Below are 13,708 nucleotides of genomic sequence, written 5' to 3'. Positions count from 1 at the left end.
TGAAAAATAGCAGATCTACAAGCTCATAGCGCGCCACTCGGTGGCGCGCTATGAGCTTGTAGATCTGCTATTTTTCAATAGCTTGTAGCTTGTAGGTCTGCTATTTTTGAAAAATCGTGAAAATGCGGCACAAATCTTTGAATATATATTCTTTCAGAAGACTTTTTAACCTGATTAGAATCTGTTATGTTCTTTCTGCACATCTAATCTCTGTTGCTTCCTCCTTGCTTGGCATGCAGATCTTACTTTTGTGAATGCGGGCTGTATTCTTTCGCATGCACACACGCCCACGCACACGCACACACACACACACACACACACACACACACACACACACACACACACACACACACACACACACACACACAGCAAGGTTTAGCTTCTACTATATATTGCCGAAAATCGGAAAAAAATGTTGCAGCCACTTAGATAACGAATGATGTACAGGTATGTGAGAATCACTCGTTAGAGTTACATGCCAATGTCGACACGCCCCCATTCCGACATACCGCCATTTCTTGACCCAGTTTCACGTCTTTTGCTAGTGATGTAATCAATTAATCATTTGGAACCACCTGCATACAATTTCACATTGGCCTATTTAACATTTTAAATGGCTTGCATGCCATGTACTCTTAATATTTAATATATTCTTTCCATTGCAGGAAGGTAAATGGAGGGTAGAATGTGAAAGCGAATGAATGTGAATTAATAATAAATAGTATAAAGACGAGTCACGACTCAGACCATAAGGGTAATTAATTACTAGCCACAAATTAAGCTGCAGGAAATCAATTAACTCCGACGTCTGAAGGCTCTGCCATTCTGTACCATTGCTAAACAGACACAGTCCAAGTAGTTGCATTCTCGACAGAGATATAGGAGAGATGGAAGATAGTGTAGGGCTGTAGCCTGAAGGCCTACACACACAGGGTATTTAATCAGGTCTCAATCAACCAGCAGGTGTTGCTGACAAGAGGCAAACGTTTATTGCATTTATTTAGATGTATGCTGGCCTGCAGAGACAGATGATGAATCTTCATTATACCAACTCTACGCACATGCATTGGACCTTCTGGAGCAAACTATTCGACTGTCGGCAGTAGTGCCACAAATATAGGATTTGGGTGCTACATTAGGTCTGAAAAGCTGTTCATACACTTGTTTATAGGAAGCAAGTCAAACGAGCGGGGTTGTTTCAGAAGAGGACATGGCAGCAACTGCGAGCAATCGTCTCTACAAGTTGCTGTGAGGTGGTGATCGATTTCAACTCGGAGCTATATGGATGCACCGGGGACATCGGCACCGGTGATGACAATGGTGATGAGGCTCTGCAGGGAACACAGGAAATGCAGGCAGTAGTCCTACAAAATTAGGGCACATGTAAACACCAGATCAGATTGATCGTGCCACATGTAAACACTTGATCCAAAACCTTCAATCGCGTTTATTTTAATCAGATTGGAAGAAAGGTGTAAGGTGTAAACGCAGCTACTGACACTCTACCACCAGGCTGATAAACAAGGATAGGTTTGCTGGAGGGATCCATGCCTCTGATTTTGATTCGTCCTCCGTTCATTCATTCATTTGTATTACCGGTGGTGGGGATATTTTTCTGATCAAACTGAAGTAGGTTTCCTTTTGGGAAATGTAGACTGATATCACAATTTAACATTTATTTAAAAGACGTACTGTTATTCACATTAACCCTGGGTGTGATGCAATGTGAGCTATTTGTCATGCGAAGAAGAATGATAAGGTTTAAAGGAGAAATCCAGACAACATTGGTCACATTGGTGACCCATGAATCAGCCTATAATCCTGTCCCAACATAGGCCTTGAATTGTTTCATACAAGATGTTCTCCTTTTCAAAACAGTAAAATACAGTTAGACTGGTAGAAAGCTAGTTCTAATGCAGGTATGTTAGTAGCTCCAAACATTTTTATTTTTACCCACAAATTGTCTAATTGTCTATTAATACTGTCCTGGTACTCACGCACCCTCCAGCTGCCGTTCATACCAGGGCTGGGCTATAATTTTCAGGCCCGTTGACGACAACTCTACCGCTGGGTTCTGTATTAATAAAATCATACCCCCTCCTGTTGTTATTACAAATCAAACCCCAGGTATGTTTATTTCTAGTTATTTATTACAAGCAAGGAACAACAATCTCTGGTTGTAATTGGGAGTGCATGTCTTTTGTCCAAAGGGGAATAGGTCCGATCCATTGGTCCCATCGACTACCTACCCCAAACCCTCACCCTAACCATAACCGCGAGCACGGGGCAGCACACCTAAACCTGACCCCGAGTCGGAACCCATGCTCCTTCGAACCAATGGTCCGCCGTACCAAAGTATGCCTCCCTGTAATTGGTGGATTACAGCAGTATTAAATGATTTCCCCCCCTATTTTGAGTAATCACTATAGTTGAATTACAGTAATGAAGATATTATCTGCAATACAGCATGCATCCAATCACACTGGTCTGGTACGCTCTACTGGCCTACTTTCCACTGTGCTGCCACAGTGAACACTAGCCTGCGTGAGGAGAGCACGCAAGGCCATCCAGGAAGAAATGGCAACCAAAAGAGGGAATGTTTGTGTACATGATTTGCATGCATAACATCGTGGCAGGGCAATGCAGGCCTTAATAGCTTCCCACTGCAGACGAGAGTGTTATTTGGCTCCACTCCAAAACAAGTATAGTATTGTTGTCATTCACATTAGTCTCGGTTGAACTTAGCCTTCAGAGCACACTGGCTCAACAAGTTCACTTCCCGCTCTCCAAAGGAGACTTATGAGACTGTGACCATTTTAATCCACAGCGGATCCAAAACATCACGCTAGATACGTGAGCTCAAACAAAGAGAACGGATTCAGTGAACACGACTCCAACGCTTTTTTTCTTCTTTTCTTTTTTCATTCTTCTGCCGACAGAGTGAGCGTTTTTCTGTTTTGTAACTTGCAATGTCTTTAATATGTTCCAATCCAAACTTTCTGAATAGTCTCTAATGGTATGCTTTATTGAACCCTTTTTCTAAGGGCGAAACAAAAGTGTGACTCAATGTCATTCTCTCACAAAAGGCCCCCGACAGCTGACAGCATCATCAACAATGTTTTCTGTCTGTAAGGGCCTTAACAGAGTGACAGTTTGCTGGATGAGACAGCTAGATGAGCAGTCATTTGACGATAATGTGTACAAGATGAGACAGCTAGATGAGCAGTCATTTGACGATAATGTGTCCCAGATGAGACAGCCACAGGAGCAGTCATTTGACGATGATGTGTCCAGGATGAGACAGCTAGATGAGCAGTCATTTGACGATAATGTGTCCAAGATGAGACAGCTAGATGAGCAGTCATTTGACGATGATGTGTCCAGGATGAGACAGCTAGATGAGCAGTCATTTGACGATAATGTGTCCAAGATGAGACAGCCACAGGAGCAGTCATTTGACGATAATGTGTCCAAGATGCGACAGCCACAGGAGCAGTCATTTGATGATGATGATGATGATGAAGTGTCCAGGATGAGACAGACAGCCACAGGAGCAGTCATTTGATGATGATGATGATGATGAAGTGTCCAGGATGAGACAGACAGCCACAGGAGCAGTCATTTGAAGGATGCAATGATGCTCATTCATATCCCATGATATACCTTGTCAATGTCAGGCGTTCTCAATTCTCATGCTGTTCTAAATGCTCCTTGTAGGGATGTCCCGGTCACGTTTTTTTTGCCGATCCGATTCTGATCATTTGATTTTGATTTGATTTTGGGGCAGCGCTGGCCTAAGGGTTAGAGGAGCGCCCTTGTTGCCGAAAGGTTGCCGGTTCGATTCCCCGGACGGCAGGAAAACAACAACTGTGGTTGTACTGGTCAGCTCCCAGGTTTTAATGTGTGTGTGTGTGTGTGTGTTTCTATGTGCAAGGCGTTGCTGAAAATGAGCACCTGTGCTCAGCTACTTCCCTGGGTAAATAAATAATAATAATAAAACGATCCGATATTAATATTTTTATAGAACACTTATATCACTTAATATCACAATAGTACAATATCTAAAATCACAGAGAATATCCAGTCTAATATCATGATATGGATTTAATTATTGATACAAGGGAAGAAGGGATGTTCCGATCACACTTTTTTTAGATTCCGACCAAAAATTGGAATATGACATGTTCGGCCCCGATTTCCGATCACGTGATTGGATCGGGACAACCCTACTCCTGGACTAAGATTATCAACCACTTAAATCCAATGAGCTTTGTTGACCGGTGTCCACCAGGGGTCTATACTTGGCCCTGTGAGCTGTGGGCTATTTTCTCAGCTTTTGAAAATATTTGAGATTACATGCCAAATTAGGGTCTCCAGATATAAAGCTTATTTCTAAGCAATTTAGCCTTTAATGTATTGAGCAAAGAGGCAGGAAAACAGATGAAGAAGATTATGCAGCACAGGTCTCTAGCTGGAACTGAGCCGGGGAGATTGGACCATTACGTGCTCTGTGTGGTCCCAGTGGAAGATAAACCAGAGTTGACACAGATACACAGTACCACTTCACCACTACTCCTCAGATCTTTAGCAAAATGAAACACTTAATTGCACATATAACAGCTTTATAATCATTTATTTCAAAAATATGAAAGTATCGACGCATGGCGCACACATAATTGTTAACACTGCTCAATCTAAAACACTTTTAACATAATATGTTTCAAAATTGTGTATGTTTTGTTCTGTCGACACAAGACCAGTGCTGCACAATGAGGACAATATTATTATAATTATGCAGTGAATTACTCATGCATGCAGTCATGTATTCAACAAAGGTTGAAATAATAATAATAATACTTGTGGAGACACAAACTGAATAAATTATGTCAAAAGATAAAGACATCTTTTCAACTAAGCTGGATCCGACCAGAGTACAGATCACACAGGCTATGTTCTCTCTCTCTCTCTCTCTCTCTCTCTCTCTCTCTCTCTCTCTCACAAGACCGCAAGGGAAGAATCATGAATGGCGAGTCCTTGCACTGTCTCTGGAATCCTTGCACTGCAGTCTGTTTCTCTCCCCAATAATATAACTATTCTAGCCTCAGGCACACTAGCCTGTTGCCTTTTTTTTGTCTTTTTTTTTAGGCCGCTTTTACTGGTGACTGAGTTTACAATTATTAAGCAGTAAGCACCAATGTGTCTGCAGTGGTGTGAAGTAACTAACGTATATTTACTTAAGTACTGTATTTAAGCTTAATTTAGAGGTATTTGTACTACTTTGTAGATCATTACAAAAACATACATTAACCATTTCAGCCCATAATATGTACTATATATTTTGGCCATTTGAAAATAGCAGATCTACAAGCGATGCGACACATTGTGAGCTTGTAGATCTTTATTTGAAAACTTTAAATAGGACATTCTGCATAATGAGTACTTTTGGTACAATTTGATACCAATACATTTGTACTTTTATTCAAGTGAATTTTGAATACCAGGCTTTTAATTGTAAGAGGATTTCTACATTGCAGTATTGATACTTTTACTTAAGTACTTTTTCTGCATGTACACTGTGTACAGCATATACATAGCCCCGAATGATTGGTTTCATAATTGGTCATTTAAAGGCAGTGTGCTTTGAAATGTTAGATCTTTGAAAAATGGGTTTAGTGTTATGCATAACACTGTGTGTATTGTCTGCAAAAGAATGTGAGGCTGAGAATGTGCTTATTAGTAGCATGTTTGAGGCTGAAGTTTTGTAATTGAGTGTTCGCTTTCACTAACTTTGTCCTTGTTCTGTGTGTAAGCAATCCGTTTTTTAACTGTGTAACTTTGCCTGGCCACAAAAGATCACGGGATTCAATGAGTGTGATGGTCGAGGTGACAAACCATGCACGACACACAGTACCTACTACCTCCCTCTTCACATTCAATAGATCCCGTGATCTTTTGTGGCCAGATGTAATTTCCTGGGGTCTAGTAGGACTATAGTAAATAATAATAAAGAAATTGCCGTATACATTTATGTAAGAAAAAAGAAGACATATTTGTTCGAATGCCCCGCCCTGCCACCGCCCTGCCAAAAAAATGGCTAAAATCGTTAAAACAAAAGAAAGCAGCAAATGAAAAAAAATGAACACTCATCATTTACTTTCTCTAATAACAACCTAAAACATGAACCTTGGTTGGAGAAAAAAAAGTCCTTTAATCACTGAGAGACTGTAATTACATTTTTATGGTCAGGTTCGGTTAGGAAGGGTTAGGAAAGGCAATGAGATTGAGCTGTGCACAGTATTTCATACTCTAAAGTATAAACCCTATGAACTCACACAATGAATACCCCACACACACACCCACCCACCTCTCTCTCTCTCTCTCTCTCTCTCTCTCTCTCTCTCTCTCTCGTCCTTCTCTCTTTCACCTCTCTCTATCTGTTCTTCTTCCCCTGGGTAAAATCCATCTCTTCTCCGGCTACATTATCTTTCACTGTCCAAACAGATGAACGAGCAAATCACATCAACCACACATGCGCTCACGCACACGCACACACACACACACACACACACACACACACACACGCACGCGCACGCACACGCGCACACGCACACGCACACGCACACACACACACACACACACACACACACACACACACACACACACACACACACACACACACACACACACACACACACACACACACACACCATCATTTTTCAATTGATTTCCATCATGGATTATTGCTAAGGGTAGTCCTCCTTCTTAATGATGCGGAGACAACAAAACAAACATGTCCAGATGATCTTCATTCAACACTTGAATGAAGACAGTCTCTGTCTCAGACAGTGAGGGTCAAGGTGAATGACAACAAGACGACCCCTCTGTCTGTCTGTGCTGCAGACAGGGAGGGTCAAGGTGAATGACAACAAGACGACCCCTCTGTCTGTCTGTGCTGCAGACAGGGAGGGTCAAGGTGAATGACAACAAGAGTCTCTGTGTTGACTCAATTTTGGCGAGACATAGCTGTGCCCTGGTTACACTTTCTGTCTGTAGCCAAGGCAACCAGCGGCTAATCATGCCCTCGCACACACACATGCATGTGACCACACATGCACACACGCACGCACGCAGGCACGCAGGCACGCACGCCGCCACGGTTTGATGGTTTACTAGAGTGTTGCCCATTGGGCACTTGCCTAATTCGTTATGTTAAGTTGGAAATGCATGCCCCACCCAGTTATTATGTATGTGTCCCTATTTCTGCCCATTATGTGGAGTCTTCGTAACGATGGAAGTTGGAGATCCATGCCCCACCCAGCTATGCAATAGCAACCCATTGTACCCATGTCAATATATGGAGATCTCTGTATCTGTCTCTGTGTGTCCCTTTATTCCTATATATGGAGTTCTGTGTCCCGTTGTACCCGTGTTAGAGTACCCGTTCCATCCATTTATTTGTGTCCCTTTTATGCCCATATATGGAGATTTCTGTATCTGTCTCTCTGTGTCACTTTATTCCTATATATGGAGTTCTGTGTCAGGCATGCCCAAATATGGAATGTTGTAATGTCAGAACAGGCCAGCTCCATATATGGAGCCTGGGCAGGGGCACTGTCCAGATCTTATTCTGGACAACCGTGGGTCCGACCGATTCGACACCAGGCACTGCACTCCCTGCGGGGGTGTGGAACGCGTGTGTCGCATTTGAAGTCGGTGGGGTGAACGGTTCTCGAGTTATGTCCAACACAGGCAAACATTATTCTAATGGGAACAGTCCAGTATAGACAAAAAGTCAAAACCACAAGAGCAAGAACATAGTGTTTACAAAGAGAGAACATTCAATACAGAGGCTGAGATGGAACTCAAACAGAATACAGATGCTAGAAGAAGACCTGACCTTTTCAAGTCTTGTCCTTCTATAGCATCATGCTGAGATTTTCAGATTTTTAGCAGCATTTTTACGCCGTTGTTCGTCTGCACTCTGCAAGGACCTTTAGAATGAAACTCCAGATCATAATAAACCAATGGCCGTTAACAGAGCAAGTGAGCTGGTATACCAGCCGGGCCACACCAGGCTTTTAAAGCCCATGTACTGTATGCGTGGAATTTACTGCACGCCTACAGCACGTTTGGAAAGAAACAATTGATCTTTGCTTTGACAAATCTGGGTAAGTAAATCGTACAGTAATGGCAGCAGATTGTGTCCTTTTGGCTCTTCCTCATATAGACAGATGTGTCCCCATTCTCAGGGTGTCTGGGAGTGAGGGGGTGGGGCAGGGGGTATATGGCATTTCTGAGTGGAGTTTGCATGTTCTCCCCGTGTCACATAGGGTAGGTATAGTATACCCTCACAAAAAACATGCAGTAACATGCAGGGGAAAGGAACTGGTTGGAATAACGTGTTCCTTCCATGCGCTACGTCCAGCCGGGGAAACTTCCCCCCTGTCAAGATTACATTAGATAATTGACACTGGGTGAATAAATGGGTTGCACAATCGTGGGATACATTTAAAGTAAAAACAAGAATTTATGACATAGTCATATTATTACCAGCTGCTTTTATATTTGCGGCGCTGGTGGTCTACAGTAAAAAAAATAATAATAGGCAATATGAACTTTATATATATATATATATATTATTTGCTTTTCTTTTTAAGGAATGGTTTTGGTCATACAAGGTTTCCACTTATATATGGCCGAATATATATATATCACCGAATATTGTATGCAATTAATGCATTCAAAAGATCAGAATAAATGTTTTATGGACCCATAATAGTGAATATTATTTAAGTTAAGTTTTGCCATAACCATTTATCTTGCCATAAATCAGGTAGCTTTAAGGTACAGCCATGACAGCAATGGTAGGAAAAAAGATATATATATAATATTAATCATATTCGGATATTCGGAATTCGGTTTTCGGCCAACTGTTTCCTATATTAGGTTTCGGCCAAGAATTTCCCTTTGGTGCATCCCTAATTTAGACACATGCAATCCTTTGTTTTGAGTTACACCGCACAGAGAGACCTTTCTGTGACAGAGAGTACTGTCTGGAGACGTTGATGCAGCTGTACAGCCTGGATTCAATCAAGAACTAAACATAAGGGGATCTGGGCCCGAAATGTCACAGGACAAAGAGCCATGGTTGAATGTCCCTGTGCAGAGCAGGGGAAACTAGATAAAGTGCCAATCCGCCCTGGTCTCCACCAGGGCAGGTCAGGTTGTGGCCTCCTGGTGGCGCTATAACAGGCCGTTGAGGAATATTTGGGGCAGAGGTTCGTCGTTGGCATCCAGGGAGTGTGTGTGCAAAGTTTAGCATGGATCGGGCCAACGGTGACGGAGATTAGCTGATAACGGACGGACGGAAGGACGGACACACACACACACACACACACACACACACACACGGATGGAAGGACGGACGGAGTGCAAAACATACTCTCCCCCTAGGCCTTCGGTCTGGTGGAGACAATATCATCTTGTGTTCCAATATTAGTCTGGTTCTCCGTCACAATGTCACCCTTTAGTCCCCCCAATACTGCACCTCCAATCCTGTTACCTCCACCTCCTATCAATAGTCTGACACCCTATACCCCAAACCCTAACCTATATAACTGCACGTGGAAGCCACGGGTGAGTCTTAACCGGCCACGCATGTCGGCAGATGTAGCCTACACTGTTCTTGCCCCCTTACTGCCCAATTTCACCATCAAATTGAGGAATTCAGGCCTGGGCCGTGGCTCAACGGTCCAGGCACCTTGGCCGGTAGCCTGAGTCTGGCAGTGTGCCGCGGGTTCGACTCCCAATCCCGATGGCCTTTACTACATGTCACTCCCACATCTCTTTCCCCCATTTCCTGTCAGCCTACTGTCTGTCTCTCTATAAAAAAAAAAGTAAAAAAAAAGGCGAAAGCCGCAAAAGATTGTACAACAGTGGATCAAAGCTGTGATCTATTGGGACACACAAACAAAAGTGCAACAACAATAGGTCACACTCACAGGTACTCAAAAAGGAGGAGGAATGACAATTAAAAGGCCTTTATTGTGACATGGGTCACATTATACGAAGAGATAAAAAATGCCTCACAGATTTCGACATAGCCATGTAGTCTTCATCAGGGCATGCTGTCATCTGAGACAATATTAGTTTGCACTGGGATGTGCTGGTCCGACTGCTTCACAGAAGAATACTTGCTCCCAATTACTCCCCATTTCGTAATCCAACCGAGGAATTATTTCCAGCTGGACATGAAAAGTGTAGGACTGCCAACCGTACGTATGCCCGTCTGCCTCTTATTTTGTTGTGTTTTACTTGCTGTATAAATAAATTAAAAGTAGGCTAAAGTAACAATTGAAATAGAGAACTTATGCAAAGTCCTCACCTATTAAAAAAAAAGTGACTTCTTATGCAAGCATTAATTGGAAGAGGCATGCAGAGATATTGAGGTGGGGCTGGGATACAAGGGAATATTTTGCATGTTGCCTAGACAGCGATGACATGGCATGTCATGTGGAGGAGGAGGTGATGGGGCCAGACCCTGAAGCCTAATTTATACAGTGTGAGACAAGTCATGGCTCATAGCTCTGGGAATTAACAGAGCTCCTGTGTGAGCCATGGGCCATGGCTTGTCTCGCACAGTATAAATTAGGCTTAACAAAAAGCGAGTATTCCATAAACCATCCCCTACAATCCAACTGTAGCTAGGGCTCAGTATGAGAACAGACAGCAGGAGTTTTCCATTCAAACACTTTATTTCCGGTGTGTTCACTTCAAATAGCACGCACTCATGCTGCTTGCCATGCCTCAGGTATAATTTAACAAGATCTGTAGCGCCAAATTATGCAACCTATAGTGTCCGGATTTGGTACCTTTTAAAAGCAAAAAAATAGCTGAATTACAAGTTCACCACGTGTCACAACGTGATGAGTTCGTTGTCGTTATTTTTTAACATGTTTTATGGCTTAAGTGTTAGATAAGGGTGAATGAAATGAACAGGAGTGCACAATAAACAGGAGTGCACAATAAACAGGAGTGCACTCGTATAACTGGTGCGCAAGTGATCAAACAAAATGAAGCGATCTTAATTGGGTGCTGCCGCTAAATTTACTAGCTCTGGTGTTATACGCACTACAAATGTCTGCCTATGTCCTGTAAGTAGACTTAGCAATAAAACTAGTGTTGACTAATCATTATGAGGGGCTTTTATTTTGAAGAGGAAGAGGAGGTCTGTTTCAGTTGAAACCAAGCTGCCATGACAATTTATTATGATGGCGTTTCGGAGCGCTAACAAAGTATCCCTTGATCGTCTGTTCTAACGTTTCGCATGTTCACTTTCAAAGCATTAAAATGACTGAGAGGCATTGGTATACAGTATGAGCTACAGTGCTACACCATAGGTCTGGCTTGTCTTGTACTGTACAGTACAGTAAGTGCATGCACATCAGCCAAAACTCTACACCCAGGCACACCCTGTGGGTCAAGTTTAAAGACACGACAAAGGTTAATCATTGTTTTGCTGCTTTTCTCCATGGCGACTCCTAGTCGGCAGTCGGCAGATATCTGAGAGTAAATGAAGCATGTCCCTTGGTCAGATGAAAGAGCAGTGGAGTGTACTGATGGGAACACAGTGAAGTGCACTGCCCGCATGTCAAGCGTTTACTATTGGACTGGAGATGTGTTTGAAATACAACGCATAGCTTCCATTAGCTTGCTGCTGGACATTCTCCTGTCCTGGACACTAACCATAAGCACCACCCAGCCCCCCACGCCCACGCACGCACGCGCACACACACACACACACACACACACACACACACACACACACACAGATGCTCAATGGCACAAATAATCTCATACACACGAGGACACACATTCTGCATGCATGCATGCACGCTCTAACGCAAAAGCACAAATACAGTACAGTGACATGCACACACACACACACACACACACACACACACACACACACACACACACACACACACACACACACACACACTACTGTACACACATTCTGTATGCACTAGCGAGGACAGACACTGACTACGTGCACAAACACACACAAACCCCATAGATCACACTGCCGTATGTCCCTATCTGTGGCACCATATTAGGCATCCGCGCGTTTGCTCTGCTGACAAGAGCCTTTGTCTCTTATTTAGTATGCTTTGTTAACGTGTCGCGGGACGCCAGTAAGAGGCAGCCACACATCACACTCATCAGAGAGAGATTAGGAGTGACAGAGCCAGGGACATTCCTTCACTGGCAGTGACATGATGACCATGTCAGAAATATGGGACCTGTCATTCTTTCCTACACCCATGCCATGGCGCCTTAAAATACTGTCGAATGCGCCCAAAAAATAATTGATAACACTTCCAAGTTCCTACACATGGAGCGATGACATTCCCTTTGTGAACATTCATCAGGCTAAATAATGAGTGACGGAGTGATTTTCATTATTACTGAGCTGTACCGCCATGAATCAGTGGATTAGCCTTCAGAGTATAACAAATGACAGGGGTATGTTAAATAAGAGTAGGGACGGATGACAAGGTACAGTGTGTGGAGAGACAATCAATGATGCACATGCACACACACACACACACACACACACACACACACACCCACACCAGGCCTGGCATTTCATCCTTTTAGGGGCAAGGCCACTTGGCCTTGCCTGGCCTTGGTCACCTTTTTGAGGGCACAAGGCCAAGTGCCAGGGCATGAAGGCCATCAATTAAAACAATGATTTTAATCATTGTTTTAGCTTAAAGGTTAAGGATGATTACATTTTTTTTTCAGGACGAACATTGGTTCAGAACATTACAAATAAATAATCACAGCTTTAAATAACAAAATATATAAGTAACTACTGTTGTAAAATATTGTAAACATGTGTGTAACATGTATTGGGGTCCCAGTCCAGAGATGAACATCATAATGAAATGGCCTAGGACCCTGTCACCCTAGGCTAATTCAGATACATTTAATTTGGGGGTCATTGAAATTAAAATGGCTGAGGATCACTGGGTTACAATGACAGCCTACATAACTTTTGAATGAGGGCTTAGTTTAGAAAAGCTGACAAGTACAGGCCTATGTCTGCATTAAATTGCCTAAGGAAAAGACAAATACCTCATGTCACTCACTGCTACAGTTACATTTTAAGCTCTGTACAGAGATTCACACTTTCTGTTGTAGTTGTTCTGTAGTTTGTTAAACACGTTGGGTAGATTTACTACCGGTATGTTGAATTGACTACAGGCGATAGAGTGACAGACAACGCGTCGTCAACGCTCCATGCCCAGCTGTGCATGGGTTGAGACGAGTGGATGTTTTTATATTTTTTAACATGATCACAACTTCAGTTAGCGACGTCTTGTGTTGTTGTTGTTGTTGTTGGAAGCTGTTGCTGAATTAAGGACTTTTCAGATGGAATAATTTATTTGGAACAATAAAACAAGAGGAAAGAGGTAGCTGCGTTTGTACCCGACAAGCTCAATTGTTCAACTGTGTAAAACATGCGTGGCTCACGCAGTTTATCAATTTGACCTAACATGAAACCTGCATTTATAACAGTGAAGGGCCGGTTACTTTAGTATTACCCCGCTCTGAACCTCGTCAGCCATCATCTCCCTTCATGTTTGTTGTGAAATAACAGCAGAATAGCAGCGTGGCTGGACGCTGTGACGTGTTTCTGTCA

The sequence above is a fragment of the Protomyctophum bolini genome, assembly GCF_963924005.1.
Source record: "Protomyctophum bolini genome assembly, chromosome: 10".
In the NCBI taxonomy this organism is placed as follows: Eukaryota; Metazoa; Chordata; class Actinopteri; order Myctophiformes; family Myctophidae; genus Protomyctophum; species Protomyctophum bolini.
This window is presented reverse-complemented; position numbering follows the sequence as displayed.